This window comes from Aegilops tauschii, chromosome 6 (genome assembly GCF_002575655.3).
Source record: "Aegilops tauschii subsp. strangulata cultivar AL8/78 chromosome 6, Aet v6.0, whole genome shotgun sequence".
In the NCBI taxonomy this organism is placed as follows: Eukaryota; Viridiplantae; Streptophyta; class Magnoliopsida; order Poales; family Poaceae; genus Aegilops; species Aegilops tauschii.
Window position 1 is genome coordinate 320,767,703 of NC_053040.3, and position 23,824 is coordinate 320,791,526.

Consider the following 23,824-nt stretch of genomic DNA (forward strand, 5'->3'; position numbering starts at 1 on the left):
GGAGTGGAGCATAGGGAATGTATGCGACACCTAGCGCATAATTTCAAAAAGAAGTTCAAAGGTAAAGTTTATGATGAGAACTTATGGCCAGCATCATACACATGCAGCAAAAGGAAGAATGAACACCATTTGAGAGTGTTGTATGCTCAAAATCCTCTTGTGAAGGAGTACATGGATGCACATCATGGTAAGGTGTGTTCAAGAAGCCAATTCAACGAAATCTGCAAAGTAGATTATGTGACCAGTAACCTTGCAGAATGCTTCAATTCAAAGTTCAAGTCAGTGAAAGGGCTCTTGTGTTGGAAATATGCCCTAGAGGCAATAATAAATGGTTATTATTATATTTCTTTGTTCATGGTAATTGTCTATTATTCATGCTATAATTGTATTGTCCGGAAATCGTGATACATGTGTGAATACATAGACCACATCCTGTCCCTAGTAAGCCTCTAGTTGACTAGCTCGTTGATCAACAGATAGTCACGGTTTCCTGACTATGGACATTGGATGTCATTGATAACGGGATCACATCATTAGGAGAATGATGTGATGGACAAGACCCAATCCTAAGCATAGCATAAAAGATCGTGTAGTTTCGTTTGCTAGAGCTTTTCCAATGTCAAGTATCTTTTCCTTAGACCATGAGATCGTGCAACTCCCGGATACTGTAGGAGTGCTTTGGGTGTGCCAAACGTCACAACGTAACTGGGTGACTATAAAGGTGCACTACGGGTATCTCCGAAAGTGTCTGTTGGGTTGGCACGGATCGAGACTGGGATTTGTCACTCCGTATGACGGAGAGGTATCTCTGGGCCCACTCGGTAATGCATCATCATAATGAGCTCAATGTGACTAAGGCGTTAGTCACGGGATCATGCATTGCGGTACGAGTAAAGAGACTTGCCGGTAACGAGATTGAACAAGGTATTGGGATACCGACGATCGAATCTCGGGCAAGTAACATACCGATTGACAAAGGGAATTGTATACGGGATTGATTGAATCCTCGACACCGTGGTTCATCCGATGAGATCATCGTGGAACATGTGGGAGCCAACATGGGTATCCAGATCCCGCTGTTGGTTATTGACCGGAGAGGCGTCTCGGTCATGTCTGCATGTCTCCCGAACCCGTAGGGTCTACACACTTAAGGTCCGGTGACGCTAGGGTTGTAGAGATATATGTATGCGGAAACCCGAAAGTTGTTTGGAGTCCCAGATGAGATCCCGGACGTCACGAGAGGTTCCGGAATGGTCCGGAGGTGAAGAATAATATATAGGAAGTCCAGTTTCGGCCACCGGGAAAGTTTCGGGGGTTATCGGTATTGTACCGGGACCACCGGAAGGGTCCCGGGGGTCCACCGGGTGGGGCCACCTGTCCCGGAGGGCCCCGTGGGCTGAAAGTGGAAGGGAACCAGCCCCTAGTGGGCTGGGGCGCCCCCCTTGGTCCTCCCCCCATGCGCCTAGGGTTGGGAACCCTAGGGGGAGTTCCCCCTTGCCTTGGGGGGCAAGGCACCCCTTCCCCCCTTGTGGCCGCCGCCCCCCTTGAGATCCCATCTCTTGGGGCTGGCGCACCCCCCAGGGGGCCTATATAAAGGGGGGAGGGAGGGCAGCACATAACAGCCTTGGGCGCCTCCCTCCTCCCCTGCAACACCTCTCTCTCTCTCGTAGAAGCTCGGCGAAGCCCTGCACGAGACCCGCTACATCCACCACCACGCCGTCGTGTTGCTGGATCTCCATCAACCTCTCCTTCCCCCTTGCCGGATCAAGAAGGAGGAGACGTCGCTGCACCATACGTGTGTTGAACGCGGAGGTGCCGTCCGTTCGGCACTCGGTCATCGGTGATTTGGATCACGGCAAGTACGACTCCGTCATCCACGTTCATTGGAACGCTTCCGCTCGCGATCTACAAGGGTATGTAGATGCACTCCCTTCCCTTCGTTTCTAGTATACTCCATAGATGCATCTTCGTGAGCGTAGGAAAATTTCAAAATTATGCTACGATTCCCAACAGTGGTATCAGAGCCAGGCCTATGCGTAGTTACTATGCACGAGTAGAACACAAAGCAGTTGTGGGCGTTGAGTTTGCCAATTCTTCTTACCGCTACTAGTCGTTTCTTGTTTCGGCGGCATTGTAGGATGAAGCGGCCCGGACCGACCTTACACGTACGCTTACGTGAGACTGGTTCCACCGACTGACATGCACAAGTTGCATAAGGTGGCTAGCGGGTGTCTGTCTCTCCTACTTTAGTCGGAACGGATTCAATGAAAAGGGTCCTTATGAAGGGTAAATAGAAATTGGCAAATCACGTTGTGGTCATACGTAGGTAAGAAACGTTCTTGCTAGAAACCTACAAACCACGTAAAAACTTGCAACAACAATTAGAGGACGTCTAACTTGTTTTTGCAGCAAGTGCTATGTGATGTGATATGGCCAGAAGATGTGATGAATGATATATGTGATGTATGAGATTGATCATATTCTTGTAATAGGAATCACGACTTGCATGTCGATGAGTATGACAACCGGCAGGAGCCATAGGAGTTGTCTTTATTATTTTGTATGACCTGCGTGTCATTAAATAAACGCCATGTAAATTACTTTACTTTATTGCTAAACGTGTTAGCCATAGAAGTAGAAGTAATCGTTGGCGTGACGACTTCATGAAGACACAATGATGGAGATCATGATGATGGAGATCATGGTGTCATGCCGGTGACAAAGATGATCATGGTGCCCCGAAGATGGAGATCAAAGGAGCATGATGATATTGGCCATATCATGTCACTATTTGATTGCATGTGATGTTTATCATGTTTTTGCATCTTATTTGCTTAGAACGACGGTAGCAAGTAGGATGATCCCTTATAATAATTTCAAGAAAGTGTTCACCCTAACTGTGCACCGTTGCGAAGGTTCGTTGTTTCGAAGCACCACGTGATGATCGGGTGTGATAGATTCTAACGTTCGAATACAACGGGTGTTGACGAGCCTAGCATGTACAGACATGGCCTCGGAACACACGCAATACACTTAGGTTCACTTGACGAGCCTAGCATGTACAGACATGGCCTCGGAACACGGAGGACCGAAAGGTCGAGCATGAGTCGTATAGAAGATACGATCTACATGGAGATGTTCACCGATCTTGACTAGTCCGTCTCACGTGATGATCGGACACGGCCTAGTCGAATTCGGATCATGTTTCACTTAGATGACTAGAGGGATGTCTATCTGAGTGGGAGTTCATTAAATAATTTGATTATATGAACTTAATTATCATGAACTTAGTCTAAATCTTTACACTATGTATTGTAGATCAAATGGCCCACGTTGTCCTCAATTTCAACGCGTTCCTAGAGAAAACCAAGCTGAAAGATGATGGCAGCAACTATACGGACTGGGTCCGGAACCTGAGGATCATCCTCATAGCAGCCAAGAAAGATTATGTCTTAGAAGCACCGCTAGGTGAAGCACCAATCCCTGAGAACCAAGACGTTATGAACGCTTGGCAGCAGCGTGCTGATGATTACTCCCTCGTTCAGTGCGGCATGCTTTACAGCTTAGAACCGGGTCTCCAAAAGCGTTTTGAGAAACATTGAGCATATGAGATGTTCGAGGAGCTGAAACTGGTTTTTCAAGCTCATGCCCGGGTCGAGAGATATGATGTCTCCGACAAGTTCTTCAGCTGTAAAATGGAGGAGAACAGTTCTGTTAGTGAGCACATACTCAGAATGTCTGGGTTGCACAACCGCTTGTCTCAGCTGGGAGTTAATCTCCCGGATGACGCGGTCATTGACAGAATCCTCCAGTCGCTTCCACCAAGCTACAAGAGCTTTGTGATGAACTACAATATGCAGGGGATGGAAAAGACCATTCCCGAGGTATATTCAATGCTGAAATCAGCTGAGGTAGAGATCAGAAAAGAACATCAAGTGTTGATGGTGAATAAAACCACTAAGTTCAAGAAGGGCAAGGGTAAGAAGAACTTCAAGAAGGACGGCAAGGGAGTTGCCGCGCCCGGTAAGCCAGTTACCGGGAAGAAGTCAAAGAATGGACCCAAGCCCGAGACTGGGTGCTTTTATTGCAAGGGAAGTGGTCACTGGAAGCGGAACTGCCCCAAATACTTAGCGGACAAGAAGAAGGCCGGCAACACCCAAGGTATATGTGATATACTAGTAATTGATGTGTACCTTACCAGTACTCGTAGTAGCTCCTGGGTATTTGATACCGGTGCGGTTGCTCATATTTGTAACTCAAAACAGGAACTACGGAATAAACGGAGACTGGCGAAGGACGAGGTGACGATGCGCGTCGGGAATGGTTCCAAGGTCGATGTGATCGCCGTCGGCGCGCTACCTCTGCATCTCCCTACGGGATTATTTTTAAACCTCAATAATTGTTATTTAGTGCCAGCTTTGAGCATGAACATTGTATCTGGATCTCGTTTAATTCGAGATGGCTACTCATTTAAATCCGAGAATAATGGTTGTTCTATTTATTTGAGAGATATGTTTTATGGTCATGCCCCGCTGGTCAATGGTTTATTTTTGATGAATCTCGAACGTGATGTTACACATGTTCATAGTGTGAATACCAAAAGATGTAAAGTTGATGACGATAGTCCCACATACTTGTGGCACTGCCGCCTTGGTCACATTGGTGCCAAGCGCATGAAGAAGCTCCATGCAGATGGACTTTTGGAGTCTCTTGATTACGAATCATTTGACACGTGCGAACCATGCCTCATGGGTAAGATGACCAAGACTCCGTTCTCCGGAACAATGGAGCGAGCAACCAACTTATTGGAAATCATACATACCGATGTGTGTGGTCCAATGAGTGTTGAGGCTCGCGGAGGATATCGTTATGTTCTCACTCTCACTGATGATTTAAGTAGATATGGGTATGTCTACCTAATGAAACACAAGTCTGAAACCTTTGAAAAGTTCAAGGAATTTCAGAATGAAGTCGAGAATCAACGTGACAGGAAAATAAAATTCTTACGATCAGATCGTGGTGGAGAATATTGAAGTCACGAATTTGGTACACACTTAAGGAAATGTGGAATAGTTTCACAACTTACGCCGCCTGGAACACCTCAGAGAAATGGTGTGTCCGAACGTCGTAATCGCTCTCTATTGGATATGGTGCGATCTATGATGTCTCTTACCGATTTACCGCTCTCATTTTGGGGTTATGCTTTAGAGACTGCCGCATTCACTTTAAATAGGGCACCGTCTAAATCCGTTGAGACGACACCGTATGAATTATGGTTTGGGAAGAAACCTAAGCTGTCATTTCTAAAAGTTTGGGGATGCGATGCTTATGTCAAGAAACTTCAACCTGAAAAGCTCGAACCCAAATCGGAAAAATGCGTCTTCATAGGATACCCTAAGGAAACTATTGGGTATACCTTCTACCTCAGATCCGAAGGCAAGATCTTCGTTGCCAAGAACGGGTCCTTTCTAGAGAAGGAGTTTCTCTCGAAAGAATCGAGTGGGAGGAAAGTGGAACTTGATGAGGTGATAGTCACCCCTTCCGAACCGGAAAGTAGCGCAGCGCGGGAAAATGTTCCTATGGTGCCTACACCGACTGGGGAGGAAGTTAATGATGATGATCATGAAACTTCAGATCAAGTTACTGAACTTCGTAGGTCCACAAGGACACGTTCCGCACCAGAGTGGTACGGCAACCCTGTCCTGGAAATCATGTTGTTAGACAACGGTGAACCTTCGAACTATGAAGAAGCGATGGCGGGCCCGGATTCCGACAAATGGCTAGAAGCCATGAAATCCGAGATAGAATCCATGTATGAAAACAAAGTATGGACTTTGACTGACTTGCCCGATGAAAGGCGAGCCATAGAAAACAAATGGATCTTTAAGAAGAAGACGGACGCAGATGGTAATGTGACCATCTACAAAGCTCGACTTGTCGCTAAGGGTTATCGACAAGTTCAAGGGGTTGACTACGATGAGACTTTCTCACCCGTAGCGAAGCTGAAGTCCGTCCGAATCATGTTAGCAATTGCCGCATACTATGATTATGAGATATGGCAGATGGACGTCAAAACGGCATTCCTTAATGGCTTCCTTAAGGAAGAGTTGTATATGATGCAGCCGGAAGGTTTTGTCGATCCTAAGAATGCTAACAAAGTGTGCAAACTCCAGCGCTCAATCTATGGGCTGGTGCAAGCATCTCGGAGTTGGAACATTCGCTTTGATGAGATGATCAAAGCGTTTGGGTTTACACAGACTTATGGAGAAGCCTGTGTTTACAAGAAAGTGAGTGGGAGCTCTGTAGCATTTCTCATATTATATGTGGATGACATATTATTGATGGGAAATGATATAGAATTCTTGGAAAGTATAAAGGCCTATTTGAATAAGTGTTTTTCAATGAAGGACCTTGGAGAAGCTGCTTATATATTAGGCATCAAGATCTATAGAGATAGATCAAGACGCCTCATTGGTCTTTCACAGAGTACATACCTTGACAAGATATTGAAGAAGTTCAGTATGGATCAGTCCAAGAAGGGGTTCTTGCCTGTATTACAAGGTGTGCAATTGAGCACGACTCAATGCCCGACCACGGCAGAAGATATAGAATAGATGAGTGTCATCCCCTATGCCTCGGCCATAGGGTCTATTATGTATGCCATGCTGTGTACCAGACCTGATATAAACCTTGCCGTAAGTTTGGTAGGAAGGTACCAAAGTAATCCCGGCAAGGAACACTGGACAGCGGTCAAGAATATCCTGAAGTACCTGAAGAGGACTAAGGATATGTTTCTCGTTTATGGAGGTGACGAAGAGCTCGTCGTAAAGGGTTACGTCGACGCTAGCTTCGACACAGATCTGGATGACTCGAAGTCACAGACAGGATATGTGTATATTTTGAATAGAGGAGCAGTAAGCTGGTGCAGTTGCAAGCAAAGCGTCGTGGCGGGATCTACATGTGAAGCGGAGTACATGGCAGCCTCAGAGGCAGCACAGGAAGCAGTCTGGATGAAGGAGTTCATTACCGACCTAGGGGTGATTCCCAATGCATCGGGCCCAATGACTCTCTTCTGTGACAACACTGGAGCTATTGCCCTTGCGAAGGAGCCCAGGTTTCACAGGAAGACCAGGCATATCAAGCGTCGCTTCAACTCCATTCGTGAAAGTGTTCAAAATGGAGACATAGATATTTGTAAAGGACACACGGACCTGAATGTAGCAGATCCGTTGACTAAACCTCTCCCTAGGGCAAAACATGATCAACACCAGGACGCAATGGGTGTTCGATTCATCACAATGTAACTAGATTATTGACTCTAGTGCAAGTGCGAGACTGTTGGAAATATGCCCTAGAGGCAATAATAAATGGTTATTATTATATTTCTTTGTTCATGGTAATTGTCTATTATTCATGCTATAATTGTATTGTCCGGAAATCGTGATACATGTGTGAATACATAGACCACAACCTGTCCCTAGTAAGCCTCTAGTTGACTAGCTCGTTGATCAACAGATAGTCACGGTTTCCTGACTATGGACATTGGATGTCATTGATAACGGGATCACATCATTAGGAGAATGATGTGATGGACAAGACCCAATCCTAAGCATAGCATAAAAGATCGTGTAGTTTCGTTTGCTAGAGCTTTTCCAATGTCAAGTATCTTTTCCTTAGACCATGAGATCGTGCAACTCCCGGATACCGTAGGAGTGCTTTGGGTGTGCCAAACGTCACAACGTAACTGGGTGACTATAAAGGTGCACTACGGGTATCTCCGAAAGTGTCTGTTGGGTTGGCACGGATCGAGACTGGGATTTGTCACTCCGTATGACGGAGAGGTATCTCTGGGCCCACTCGGTAATGCATCATCATAATGAGCTCAATGTGACTAAGGCGTTAGTCACGGGATCATGCATTGCGGTACGAGTAAAGAGACTTGCCGGTAACGAGATTGAACAAGGTATTGGGATACCGACGATCGAATCTCGGGCAAGTAACATACCGATTGACAAAGGGAATTGTATACGGGATTGATTGAATCCTCGACACCGTGGTTCATCCGATGAGATCATCGTGGAACATGTGGGAGCCAACATGGGTATCCAGATCCCGCTGTTGGTTATTGACCGGAGAGGCGTCTCGGTCATGTCTGCATGTCTCCCGAACCCGTAGGGTCTACACACTTAAGGTCCGGTGACGCTAGGGTTGTAAAGATATATGTATGCGGAAACCTGAAAGTTGTTCGGAGTCCCGGATGAGATCCCGGACGTCACGAGAGGTTCCGGAATGGTCCGGAGGTGAAGAATTATATATAGGAAGTCCAGTTTCGGCCACCGGGAAAGTTTCGGGGGTTATCGGTATTGTACCGGGACCACCGGAAGGGTCCCGGGGGTCCACCGGGTGGGGCCACCTGTCCCGGAGGGCCCCGTGGGCTGAAAGTGGAAGGGAACCAGCCCCTAGTGGGCTGGGGCACCCCCCTTGGGCCTCCCCCCATGCGCCTAGGGTTGGGAACCCTAGGGGGGAGTTCCCCCTTGCCTTGGGGGGCAAGGCACCCCTTCCCCCCCTTGTGGCCGCCGCCCCCCTTGAGATCCCATCTCTTGGGGCTGGCGCACCCCCCAGGGGGCCTATATAAAGGGGGGGAGGGAGGGCAGCACACAACAGCCTTGGGCGCCTCCCTCCTCCCCTGCAACACCTCTCTCTCTCTCGTAGAAGCTCGGCGAAGCCCTGCACGAGACCCGCTACATCCACCACCACGCCGTCGTGCTGCTGGATCTCCATCAACCTCTCCTTCCCCCTTTCTGGATCAAGAAGGAGGAGACGTCGCTGCACCGTACGTGTGTTGAACGCGGAGGTGCCGTCCGTTCGGCACTCGGTCATCGGTGATTTGGATCACGGCAAGTACGACTCCGTCATCCACGTTCATTGGAACGCTTCCGCTCGCGATCTACAAGGGTATGTAGATGCACTCCCTTCCCTTCGTTGCTAGTATACTCCATAGATGCATCTTGGTGAGCGTAGGAAAATTTCAAAATTATGCTACGATTCCCAACATCTTGTTGTGGCAAGCATTTGACAAGATGAGGCAAATGATCATGATAAAGATGGCTCTTCGCAAAAGAATTGCAGAAACACAATATGTTGGTCATCAAATGCTCCCATCACTGATTAAGGCATTGCACTTGAAGGCAAGAGGACTGAAGATGAAATGTATTCGATCTGGTACATATGAGGGAGAGGTTACATATACTGACACTAAAAATAGGGTATGGAGGTATCCTGTGAACCTAAGTACTAGAGAATGTACTTGTAGGCAATGGCAGATCCGTGGGAAGCCATGCATACATGCCCTACATCTGATGACCGTTATCGGGGGTGCAGATGGTGAAGTTGATCAATATTGCTCTGAGTATTTCTCTGTTGCCAAATTTATGTCTGCTTATGCTGACAATGTGCCTGCACTATTGGGGAAAGATCAATGGAACATAGTAGATCCAGGGTTCAAACTCCACGCTCCTGTCATTACTAGACCACCAGGAAGACCAAGGAACCAGAGGATTAGAGCAGGTGAGGAGGGTCGTCTACCAAAGAAGCGTGCTTGCAAAAAATGTGGAGTTCTGGGGCATATTGCTAGGCTTTGTACCAATGCAGTGGATGCATCATTTGGAGAGGAGGAAAGATGGACAGCAGCCAATGCTGAGGAGAATGCAGCAGCAATGGAGACTGAAGATGCAGTGGAGAATGCAGCAGCAATTAAGCAGTGGAGAATGCAGCAACAAATGAAGCATCTTGGTATGTGTCTGCACCCTTTGTAGAATGCAGCTACCCTTTTGTTTGCATTTGTTGTCTTTTTTGCCTATGGCTTATAATTTTATTTACCAGCTCTAGGGAGAAAAGGCCAAGAGATGAAGAAGCAGAAGATTTTGAAACCATGGCCTTTGATGGTTTTGAAGCTATAAGAGAGGAAGAGGAGGGGCTAATTTTTCCAACTGTGCCTTTAAAGATTATTGAACCCATAGATGACCGTCAAATGGTCGTCAAGTGCTCGGCGAGTGGAACTACTCCATCAACACCTCCACGGGGAAAACCCCAAGTAAAGCCCAAGATCAAAAGGAACAAGAGTCTGAAAGAAAAGAGCATCTCAACTAGGGAAACCAGTAGCAAGACGGTGAAGCCAGCTGCAAACACAAGGAGCAAGTCGAAAAGGAGAGAAGTGGGAGGCGCAGATGGATCTGTAGAAGAAGAGGCAATGGAGGGCATTTTAAATAGCCAGGAGAGACGAAGTGGGTACACGCGCAAACGGCGTAGATCGTGACTCAGTGCGTGCGTGAACCGATGCGATCATAAATGTGTGAACGTGAATCCATGCGAACGTGCTTTGCGTGCTCTGCGTTGGCGGCTGCCTGCCTCCCCCTTCTGCGTGCTCTGCATTGGCGGCTGCCTGCCTCCCCCTTCTGCGTGCTCTGCGTTGGCGGCTGCCTGCCTCCCACAACTGAATCGAGCGGCACTCGTGCGGCGTGAACCGATGCCTCGACATAGACGCGAGCGTGCGTGCAGCCTGCCCCTTCTGCCACCGGCACGTATGCCTGCGACGCGTGAAACGACGCTGCGGAGCGACTAAATCCACCGGCAACCGGGCGGCAAGGATCGATGCGTGCGTCTCGGCGTGCATGCATGCGTTTAGGTCTAGGTCACTAGATGCATGTGTGGCGGTGTTCGCATGCATAGCAGGCTAAATCGATGCCTAAGCCGGGCATGCATAGCAGGCTGCATCCATCGATAGAAGGCTTTTTTAATTTATTCCCAACAAACTAACGGGCCCGTCCTATGAACACAAACACGGCCCAACCAGCGAAGCCACAACCACAGTCAACAGAGTCCAACATGGCCCCACAAGTCAGTTAACGGCCAAGACGGCAAACGTCTGTTATGAACATTTGTGAGAGTTTCAGCTAAGGGAGTGAGGAAAAGTGAGCAAAAGTTTGAAGCGTGGGGAAAACTGAGCACAACTAAGGAATTGGGGGCACAGATGGAATAAGCCCTAAATAATTTTATATGTGTAATCGTGTCCCTTCCTTGGTAACTTCAGGGAAACACATAAAGGATCTGTTTTCGGAATAAGCTTCTGTGATGCTGATGACTCATCATTTCTAACCTGGGGGTTACATTTTTCTCTTCTGTCCAAAATATGCTACTTTAAATAAGCAATTTCATTGGATACAAAATTGCATTTGGTAATTCAGATCTGATGGTAAAGTCAAGACTTGGAGCATTTTGTCACGTCCTACTGATGCGTCACACTTGATGTAAGGTTCTTAGGTTTGAATTTTTTATCACACAAGATTTGCATCCCCTAAGTACTGATATTGATGTGTATGTTAAATTTCGTATTAGCTTGCATACACCACGAAAGGACACAGACCTTGTTCCCAGTAGACCCAAAGACAAGATGGTGAATGGAGTTGATTGGACCAGGTACAATTCTTGTCCCGGTAGTACAACAGTCATTTTCGTGTCACATGCTTTATTAGTCATTTTTCATAAGTATTCTTAGAGACTAGATGGGTTGGTTAAAAAAACCTAAATGATAACGCCCACACGTGTGACACTTCTCAACACGCCCACACGCTCTCTGATGCCACTCGATCCATTTGCACAAATTTTGAAGCAGTTGCCATCTGGGTGGAGAGCCACGTAAGCACCCAGTGTCGTGTGGGTGAACCGCTCCTCGCCCACACGGACACCATCCAGTCCATTAGCGCACGGCTGCTCGCGTTGCCGTGTGGGTGAACCGCTCCTCACCCACACGGACACCGTCCAGTCCATTAGCGCACGGCTGCTCCCGTTGCCGTGTGGGTGAACTGCTTTTCGCCCAGACGACGCTCGCACGGTGATAGATCGCAACTACAGTTGTGCATATGTGGCAACTAGTTAATCAGACACGACAACTATGGTTGACCATACATGGCAACTATGGTTTGACCACACGTGGCAACTATTTAATCACACATGGCAACTATGTTTGATCATACATGGCAACTATGGTTTGACCACACGTGGCAACTAGTTAATCACACATGGAAACTATGGTTTGATCACACGTGGCGGCAACTGTTAATTAGACATGGCAACTATAGTTAACCCGAACGAGACCCAAAAAAATGAAACTTGTCATCCAAAACAGAGAAGTTGCCATGCTTTACAACTAAAGTTGCCATCTCCGGGTAACTAAAGTTGCCATCAAAAAATGTCAGGGCGGAATTGCTTCATGCCACATGTGCAGGGTGGGGGTGAGTAGTTGTTGGTTCGGCTGTTGGGGAACGTAGTAATTACAAAAAAATTCCTACGCACACGCAAGATCATGGTGATGCATAGCAACGAGAGGGGAGAGTGTTGTCCACGTACCCTCGTAGACCGACAGCGGAAGCGTTATCACAACGCGGTTGATGTAGTCGTACGTCTTCACGATCCGACCGATCAAGTACCGAACGTACGGCACCTCCAAGTTCTACACACGTTCAGCTCGATGACGTCCCTCGAACTCCGATCCAGCCGAGTGTTGAGGGAGAGTTTTGTCAGCACGACGGCGTGGTGACGACGATGATGTTCCACCGACGCAGGGCTTCGCCTAAGCTCCGCAACGGTATTATCGAGGTGTAATATGGTGGAGGGGGCACCGCACACGGCTAAAATATCGTATATCAAGTGTGTCTAGAGGTGCCCCCCTGCCCCCATATATAAAGGAGCAAGGGGGAGGCCGGCTGCCCTAGGCACGCCAAGGAGAGAGGGGGAGTCCTCCTCCTAGTAGGAGTAGGACTCCCCTTTCCTAGTCCTACTAGGAAAAGAAGGGGGGAAGGAAAGAGAGGGAGAGGGAGAGGGAAAGGGGGCTGCGCCCCCTCTCCTAGTCCAACTAGGACTCCTCCTGGGAGGGGGCGCGCCACCTCCTGGTTGCTGCCCTCTCTCTCCCCTCAAGGCCCACTAAGGCCCAATACTTCCCCGGGGGGTTCTGGTAACCCTCCGGCACTCCGGTTTAATCCGAAACTTCTCCGGAACACTTCCTGTGTCTGAATATAGTCGTCCAATATATCAATCTTTATGTCTCGACCATTTCGAGACTCCTCGTCATGTCCGTGATCACATCCGGGACTCCGAACAACCTTCGGTACATCAAAACATATAAACTCATAATATAACTGTCATCGTAACTTTAAGCGTGCGGACCCTTTGGGTTCGAGAACTATGTAGACATGACCGAGACACCTCTCCGGTCAATAACCAATAGCAGGACCTGGATGCCCATATTGGCTCCTACATATTCTACGAAGATCTTTATCGGTCAGACCGCATAACAACATACGTTGTTCCCTTTGTCATCGGTATGTTACTTGCCCGAGATTCGATCGTCGGTATCTCGATACCTAGTTCAATCTCGTTACTGGCAAGTCTCTTTACTCGTTTCGTAATACATCATCCGGCAACTAACTCATTAGTCACAATGCTTGCAAGGCTTATAGTGATGTGCATTACCGAGTGGGCCCAGAGATACCTCTCCGACAATCGGAGTGACAAATCCTAATCTCGAAATACGCCAACCCAACAAGTACCTTTGGAGACACCTATAGAGCACCTTTATAATCACCCATTTACGTTGTGACGTTTGGTAGCACACAAAGTGTTCCTCTGGTAAACGGGAGTTGCATAATCTCATAGTCATAGGAACATATATAAGTCATGAAGAAAGCAATAGCAACATACTAAACGATCGAGTGCTAAGCTAACGGAATGGGTCAAGTCAATCACGTCATTCTCCTAATGAGGTGATCCCGTTAATCAAATGACAACTCATGTCTATGGCTAGGAAACATAACCATCTTTGATTAACGAGCTAGTCAAGTAGAGGCATACTAGTGACACTTTGTTTGTCTATGTATTCACACATGTATTATGTTTACGGTTAATACAATTCTAGCATGAATAATAAACATTTATCATGATATAAGGAAATAAATAATACTTTATTATTGCCTCTAGGGCATATTTCCTTCAGTCTCCCACTTGCACTAGAGTCAATAATCTAATTCACATCGCCATGTGATTTAACATCAATAGTTCACATCACCATGTGATTAACACCCATAGTTCACATCGTCATGTGACCAACACCCAAAGGGTTTACTAGAGTCAATAATCTAGTTCACATCGCTATGTGATTAACTCCCAAAGAGTACTAAGGTGTGATCATGTTTTGATTGTGAGATAATTTTAGTCAACGGGTCTATCACATTCAGATCCGTAAGTATTTTGCAAATTTCTATGTCTACAATGCTCTGCACGGAGCTACTCTAGCTAATTGCTCCCATTTTCAATATGTATCTAGACCGAGACTTAGGGTCATCTAGATTAGTGTCAAAACTTGCATCGACGTAACCCTTTACGACGAACCTTTTGTCACTTCCATAATCGAGAAACATATCCTTATTCCACTAAGGATAATTTTGACCGCTGTCCAGTGATCTACTCCTAGATCACTATTGTACTCCCTTGCCAAAATCAGTGTAGGGTATACAATAGATCTGGTACACAGCATGGCATACTTTATAGAACCTATGGCCAAGGCATAGGGAATGACTTTCATTCTCTTTCTATCTTCTGCCGTGGTCGGGCTTTGAGTCTTACTCAATTTCACACCTTGTAACACAGGCAAGAACTCTTTCTTTGACTGTTCTATTTTGAACTACTTCAAAATCTTGTTAAGGTATGTACTCATTGAAAAAACTTATCAAGCGTCTTGATCTATCTCTATAGATCTTGATGCTCAATATGTAAGCAGCTTCACTGAGGTCTTTCTTTTGAAAAACTCCTTTCAAACACTCCTTTATGCTTTGCAGAATAATTCTACATTATTTCCGATCAACAATATGTCATTCACATATACTTATCAGAAATGCTGTAGTGCTCCCACTCACTTTCTTGTAAATACAGGCTTCACCGCAAGTCTGTATAAAACTATATACTTTGATCAACTTATCAAAGCGTATATTCCAACTCCGAGATGCTTGCACCAGTCCATAGATGGATCGCTGGAGCTTGCATATTTTGTTAGCACCTTTAGGATTGACAAAACCTTCTGTTGCATCATATACAACTCTTCTTTAATAAATCCATTAAGGAATGCAGCTTTGTTTATCCATTTGCCAGATTTCATAAAATGCGGCAATTGCTAAACATGATTCGGACAGACTTAAGCATAGATACGAGTGAGAAACTCTCATCGTAGTCAACACCTTGAACTTGTCGAAAAACCTTTTCGCGACAATTCTAGCTTTGTAGATAGTAACACTACTATCAGCGTCCGTCTTCCTCTTGACGATCCATTTATTCTCAATTGCTTGCCGATCATCGGGCAAGTCAACCAAAGTCCACACTTTGTTCTCATACATGGATCTCATCTCAGATTTCATGGCCTCAAGCCATTTTGCGGAATCTGGGCTCACCATCGCTTCTTCATAGTTTGTAGGTTCGTCATGGTCAAATAACATGACCTCCAGAACAGGATTACCGTACCACTCTGGTGTGGATCTCACTCTGGTTTACCTACGAGGTTTGGTAGTAACTTGATCTGAAGTCACATGATCATCATCATTAACTTCCTCACTAATTGGTGTAGGAGTCACAGGAACAAATTTCTGTGATGAACTACTTTCCAATAAGGGAGCAGGTACAGTTACCTCATCAAGTTCTACTTTCCTCCCACTCACTTCTTTCGAGAGAAACTCCTTCTCTAGAAAGGATCCATACTAAGCAACGAAATGTCTTGCCTTTGGGTATCCTATGAAGACACATTTCTCCGATTTGGGTTTGAGCTTATCAGGATGAAACTTTTTCACATAAGCATCGCAACCCCAAACTTTAAGATACGACAACTTTGGTTTCTTGCCAAACCATAGTTCATAAGGCGTCGTCTCAACGGATTTCGATGGTGTCCTATTTAGAGTGAATGCAGCCGTCTCTAAAGCATAACCCCAAAATGATAGCGGTAAATTAGTAAGAGACATCATAGATCGCATCATATCTAATAAAGTACGATTACGACGTTCGGACACACCATTACGCTGTGGTGTTCCAGGTGGCACGAATTTGTGAAACTATTCCACATTGTTTTAATTGAAGACCAAACTCGTAACTCAAATACTCTTCTCCATGATCAGATCGTAGAAACTTTATTTTCTTGTTACGATGATTTTCCGCTTCACTCTGAAATTATATGAACTTTTCAAATGTTTCAGACTTCTGTTTTATTAAGTAGATATACCCATATCTGCTCAAATCATCTGTGAAGGTCAGAAAATAATGATACCTGCTACGAGCCTCAATATTCATTGGACCACATACATCTGTATGTATGATTTCCAACAAATTTGTTGCTCTCTCCATAGTTCCGGAGAACGACGTTTTAGTCATCTTGCCCATGAGGCACGGTTCGCAAGCATCAAGTGATTCCAAAATCACATCAGTATGGAGTTTCTTCATGCGCTTTACACCAATATGACCTAAACGGCAGTGCCACAAATAAGTTGCACTATCATTATTAACTTTGCATCTTTTGGCTTCAATATTATGAATATGTGTATCACTACGATTGAGATCCAACAAACCATTTTCGTTGGTGTGTATGACCATAGAAGGTTTTTATTCATGTAAACAGAACAACAATTGTTCTCTAACTTAAATGAATAACCGTATTGCAATAAACATGATCAAATCATATTCATGCTCAACGCAAACACCAAATAACACTTATTTAGTTTCAACACTAATCCCGAAAGTACAGGGAGTGTGCAATGATGATCATATCAATCTTGGAACTACTTCCAACACACATCGTCACCTCGCCTTTTTACTAGTCTCTGTTTATTCTGCAACTCCCGTTTCGAGTTACTACTTTAGCAACTGAACCAGTATCAAATACCGAGGGGTTGCTATAAACACTAGTAAAGTACACATCAATAACATGTATATCCAATATACCTTTGTTCACTTTGCCATCCTTCATATCCACCAAATAGTTGGGGTAGTTCCGCTTCCAGTGACCAGTCCCTTTGCAGTAGAAGCACTTAGTCTCAGGCTTAGGACCAGACTTAGGCTTCTTCACTTGAGCAGCAACTTGCTTGCCATTCTTCTTGAAGTTCCCCTTCTTCCCTTTGCCCTTTTCTTGAAACTAGTGGTCTTGTTAACCATCAACACTTGATGTTTTTCTTGATTTCTACCTTCGTCGATTTCAGCATCACGAAGAGCTCGGGAATTACTTTCGTCATCCCTTGCATACTATAGTTCATCACGAAGTTCTACTAACTTGGTGATGGTGACTAGAGAATTCTGTCAATCACTATTTTATCTGGAAGATTAACTCCCACTTGATTCAAGCGATTGTAGTACCCAGACAACCTGAGCACATGCTCACTAGTTGAGCGATTCTCCTCCATCTTTTAGCTATAGAACTTGTTGGAGACTTCATATCTCTCAACTCGGGTATTTGCTTGAAATATTAACTTCAACTCCTGGAACATCTCATATGGTCCATGACGTTCAAAACGTCTTTGAAGTCCCGATTCTAAGCCGTTAAGCATGGTGCACTAAACTATCAAGTAGTCATCATATTGAGCTAGCCAAACGTTCATAACGTCTGCATCTGCTCCTGCAATAGGTCTGTCACCTAGCGGTGCATCAAGGACATAATTTTTCTGTGCAGCAATGAGGATAATCCTCAGATCACGGATCCAATCCGCATCTTTGCTACTAACATCTTTCAACATAATTTTTCTCTAGGAACATATCAAAAATAAACACAGGGAAGCAACAATGCGAGCTATTGATCTACAACATAATTTGCAAAATACTATCAGGACTAAGTTCATGATATATTTAAGTTCAATTAATCATATTACTTAAGAACTCCCACTTAGGTAGACATCCCTCTAATAATCTAAGTGATTACGTGATCCAAATCAACTAAACCATGTCCGATTAACACGTGAGATGGAGTAGTTTCAATGGTGAACATCACTATGTTGATCATATCTACTATATGATTCACGCTCGACCTTTCGGTCTCTGTGTTCCGAGGCCATATCTGTATATGCTAGGCTCGTCAAGTTTAACCTGAGTATTCCGCGTGTGCAACTGTTTTGCACCCGTTGTATTTGAACGTAGAGCCTATCACACCCGATTATCACGTGGTGTCTCAGCACGAAGAACTTTCGCAATGGTGCATACTCAAGGAGAACACTTTATCTTGAAATTTTAGTGAGAGATCATCTTATAATGCTACCGTCAATCAAAGCAAGATAAGATGCATAAAGGATTAACATCACATGCAACCAATATAAGTGATATGATATGGCCATCATCATCTTGTGCTTGTGATCTCCATCTCCAAAGCACCGTGCTCGTGATCTCCATCTCCGAAGCACCGTTATGATCACCATCGTCACCGGCACGACACCTTGATCTCCATCGTAGTATCGTTGTCGTCTCGCCAACTTATTGCTTTTACGACTATCGCTACCGCTTAGTGATAAAGTAAAACTATTACATGGCGATTGCATCTCATACAATAAAGCGACAACCATATGGCTGCTGCCAGTTGCCGATAACTCGGTTACAAAACATGATCATCTCATACAACAAATTATATCACATCATGTCTTGACCATATCACATCACAACATGCCCTGCAAAAACAAGTTAGACGTCCTCTACTTTGTTGTTGCAAGTTTTACGTGGCTGCTACGGGCTTAGCAAGAACCGTTCTTACCTACGCATCAAAACCACAACGATAGTTTGTCAAGTTGGTGTTGTTTTAACCTTCGCAAGGACCGGGCGTAGCCATACTCGGTTCAACTAAAGTGAGAGAGACCGACACCCGTCAGTCACCTTTAAGCAACGAGTGCTCCGAACGGTGAAACCAGTCTCGCGTAAGCGTACGCGTAATGTCGGTCCGGGCCGCTTCATCTCACAATACCGCTGAACCAAAGTATGACATGCTGGTAAGCAGTATGACTTATATCGCCCACAACTCACTTGTGTTCTACTCGTGCATAGCATCAACGCATAAAACCAGGCTCGGATGCCACTGTTGGGGAACGTAGTAATTTCAAAAAAATTCCTACGCACATGCAAGATCATGGTGATGCATAGCAACGAGAGGGGAGAGTGTTGTCCACGTACCCTCGTAGACCGACAGCGGAAGCGTTATCACAACGCGATTGATGTAGTCGTACGTCTTCACGATCCGACCGATCAAGTACCGAACGTACGGCACCTCCAAGTTCTACACACGTTCAGCTCGATGACGTCCCTCGAACTCCGATCCAGCCGAGTGTTGAGGGAGAGTTTCGTCAGCACGACGGCGTGGTGAAGATGATGATGTTCCACCGACGCAGGGCTTCGCCTAAGCTCCGCAACGGTATTATCGAGGTGTAATATGGTGGAGGGGGCACCGCACACGGCTAAAATATCGTATATCAAGTGTGTCTAGAGGTGCCCCCCTGCCCCCGTATATAAAGGAGCAAGGGGGAGGCCGGCTGCCCTAGGCGCGCCAAGGAGAGAGGGGGAGTCCTCCTCCTAGTAGGAGTAGGACTCCCCTTTCCTAGTCCTACTAGGAAAAGAAGGGGGGAAGGAAAGAGAGGGAGAGGGAGAGGGAAAGGGGGCCGCGCCCCCCTCTCCTAGTCCAACTAGGACTCCTCCTGGGAGGGGGTGCGCCACCTCCTGGTTGCTGCCCTCTCTCTCCCCTCAAGGCCCACTAAGGCCCAATACTTCCCCGGGGGGTTCCGGTAACCCTCCGGCACTCCGGTTTAATCTGAAACTTCTCCGGAACACTTCCTGTGTCCGAATATAGTCGTCCAATATATCAATCTTTATGTCTCGACCATTTCGAGACTCCTCGTCATGTCCGTGATCACATCCGGGACTCCGAACAACCTTCGGTACATCAAAACATATAAACTCATAATATAACTGTCATCGTAACTTTAAGCGTGCGGACCCTTTGGGTTCGAGAACTATGTAGACATGACCGAGACACCTCTCCGGTCAATAACCAATAGCGGGACCTGGATGCCCATATTGGCTCCTACATATTCTACGAAGATCTTTATCGGTCAGACCGCATAACAACATACGTTGTTCCCTTTGTCATCGGTATGTTACTTGCCCGAGATTCGATCGTCGGTATCTCGATACCTAGTTCAATCTCGTTACTGGCAAGTCTCTTTACTCGTTTCGTAATACATCATCCGGCAACTAACTCATTAGTCACAATGCTTGCAAGGCTTATAGTGATGTGCATTACCGAGTGGGCCCAGAGATACCTCTCCGACAATCGGAGTGACAAATCCTAATCTCGAAATACGCCAACCCAACAAGTACCTTTGGAGACACCTGTAGAGCACCTTTATAATCACCCATTTACGTTGTGACGTTTGGTAGCACACAAAATGTTCCTCCGGTAAACGGGAGTTGCATAATCTCATAGTCATAGGAACATATATAAGTCATGAAGAAAGCAATAGCAACATACTAAACGATCGAGTGCTAAGCTAACGGAATGGGTCAAGTCAATCACGTCATTCTCCTAATGAGGTGATCCCGTTAATCAAATGACAACTCATGTCTATGGCTAGGAAACATAACCATCTTTGATTAACGAGCTAGTCAAGTAGAGGCATACTAGTGACACTTTGTTTGTCTATGTATTCACACATGTATTATGTTTACGGTTAATACAATTCTAGCATGAATAATAAACATTTATCATGATATAAGGAAATAAATAATACTTTATTATTGCATCTAGGGCATATTTCCTTCATCGACGTGTGGCACGAAGTAGCTGCGCCCGGGCGTGTGGGCAGTTCTAATGTTCACCCACATAGGGTCGTGTGGGCTGCCTGCTGGGTATGCCACACAGGGTTGTGTGGTCGGGTGTCCATCGTGCCACACGTGTGGCAGTTATCGGCGTCGTAAAAAAAGGCATGGATGACCAAATCCTTACCTTTCCATTGAAGCTACAAGTCTGCAACATTCCATTTCGCAACGAGATCCTCTACTCTAACCGTGTACGAGTAGGCAGCATGCATGCATTGCAAGAATACCAGTAGGCGCTTTGCAACGGAAGTGTAACAAACCCTCAGAAGTGCTGTTTTCTTAAATATGAACAGTTGAATGTTCAAACCATTCTACCAACTTGATCTGGAAATTATTTACACCTTTCTCGCAATTTGAAGGCGCGCAACCGTGTAGTTGAGTACGTATCTGTTGCAATCAGCTCCTGTACTGGATAAAGTTAAACTAGTTACTGCATGAATCACCGGAATGCTCATTAGCCTAAAATGTTGTACTACTATGAATCTTCTATGTTTCTCTTAGTGCAGAAGTGTAACAAACACTGATGATTTGTCAAGCAGTCTGTTTGCTTAAATATTCAGCATCGAATGTTCAAACCATTCAGTCTACTTGATCTGGAAATTATTTATACCTTTCTCGTAATTAGTTGAAGGCTTGCGATCAATATACACCATATTTTGCGTTGCCTGGATATTTTAGCTATTCTTTTTCAGTCCACCTTTTAAGGATCTGGCGAACAACTATATCGCGATTGCTAATGAAGACCGATCAATAACGTTGTGCAATGTGAGGCCTACACTGGTGGTAGGTTTTATATTCGACAATATTATCTTGTAGTCGACTTTTTTATAATTATCTAAGGACTGTACTTGTGCGCAGGATAAAATCTTTCATGATATTGGCCAAGTGGGGTTAGTCTTATGTGGGCATAAAAAGAGTGTCACTTGTCTCAGCTGGTACCGAGGGGTAAGAATTGCATTTTGAGTTTTCTTTAATCTGAACAGGAGTGTTGAATGAGGCTAACTGTTTTAAATTTCAGCATCCTGATAAAAAACTCCGTCTAGCATCAAGCTCTAGAGATGGAACAATCAAGGTGTGGTGTCTCCAGAGATCAACGGAACCATCTTCATCGCAAAAGAAAAAATGAGCACAACGAGATGCTCATATCAGCATTCACGTGTTCAGGCTGATATCATCACCCAACTGTTGAGCTTGTTTTATTGCTGTGATTGTTGAAGACTAGGTAGTTTGAGTTAGAAGGTGTTTTTCCCTCCAGCTTTTGTAGTGTAACCTGATTACAACATTATTAGATACCATTAAAAATCCTGCTTGTTCTGGTTGCCCCGTAATCTGATAATACTGTTTCAGATGACCTATGCTACAAGTACGACTAAATTTGTATGAAGTTGGCACAATTAGACTTATCTAGTTTTGTGGGCCATAGGAAGTAACACTTGATTCTCTTTGGTCGTACAAAAATCAGACGAAGAATACCTTTGATTTTTATTTGATAAAGAGCATTTTTATCAACTCAAAATGTAGCATCAAACGGATGCTTTGGATACATAGCATGAGCTACACCCGGGCTTTGCATGACTGAGATACACAGCCAAATTGTCAAATGCTTACAAACTGATAAAAGATAAATAACATTCGCCAGACATATTGACAAACTGATAAAAGATAAAAACATCTAACATATTGACAACACTAGAGTCATATAGGACAGCCACTGCCTCCCTAAAAAAAGGATCGACACTATGCTTATATCAAAGGAGGTGGTGTACCGATCCGGAGATTATGTTGTCACCCATGTTGGATAAAAACCTCCTTGGCCACTCGCTCCAACCGCATACACACCAACTTAAACAACATTTGGTACTCAGTTCGGTGAAGCGTAGACCACGTATGAAGCGAGTGCGTACATCGAAAAATAACCTACTAAGAAGATGCATTTTGGCCCGCGAAAATCAAATCATTTCTACATAGTCAAAGCTCGCATAATAAGGCACACACTCCCATCCTTATTAGCGTTTTGAATCTATTTGGAATACCGTCCAATCAATGACCAAAAATATTGGCAACACTTGTAGGCAGATACAAGTTGGATGATATTTGGATGACTGACCACATAGAACATGCAAACTTGCATTGGAAAAAGAGGTGTTTGATTGTCTCATCACGAGTACAAAAACTACACATCCTGCTTCCTTGCCAATTGCGACGGGCGAGGTTATCTTTGGTCTGCACAACTCCCATTCAAAGATACCACATGAAGATTTTTAACTTTTAGTGGAATCTTCGACATCCAACTGGGATCTCTGGATGCGTGAGCGCATGGTACATAGAGTCCACTATGAAGGACCCCGATGTAGTGAGGTTCCAGCGAAACACGTCTCGTTGTTCTGTTAGGTTAATCGATTCCAATCGAGATATTAGATTTGCCATGACATAAGACGCAGGCCAATAAAATCCCGCCTGAATGAAATATCCGACGGGAATGAGTGAAGCACCTACGCAAGTGTGTCATTCTTATCGTGAACAATGCGGCACAAACCTGCATATTGTTCTCGGAGGCTGGCATTGCCTAGCCAATTGTCCTCCCAGAAACGAATCTCTGACCCGTCTTTTATTGCGAAGGATCCAACTCGGAAAAGATGTTTCTTCGCTGCCATTAGACCAGCCTAAAAGTGCGAGTAGCCAGGTTTCAATAGGCTCGGGACACCGTTTTTGGCATAGAAACTTGTTGTGCAACAATGTTTGCCAAACGTCATCCTCAATAAGTAGTTTGAACAACCATTTACTAAGGCATCATTCTTGACCTGCAGACCATGAATGCCAAGTCCACCTTGGTCTTTCGACCTACAAACCACGTTCTATTTGACCAGCCTGTATTTTTTCTTTTCACTGTCTCCTTGCC

At 45.2% G+C, this 23,824-nt stretch overlaps 1 long non-coding RNA gene across 1 annotated transcript; it reads left to right on the forward strand.

Annotated features, from left to right (window-relative positions):
• Positions 1-11,065: 11,065 nt before the first annotated feature.
• On the forward strand, positions 11,066-22,371 carry LOC109759188 (uncharacterized). The gene is made up of 6 exons (XR_012186850.1): positions 11,066-11,161; positions 11,244-11,306; positions 11,395-11,475; positions 21,618-21,708; positions 21,784-21,870; positions 21,944-22,371. It is a non-coding gene; the product is annotated as an uncharacterized lncRNA (long non-coding RNA).
• Positions 22,372-23,824: the final 1,453 nt, after the last annotated feature.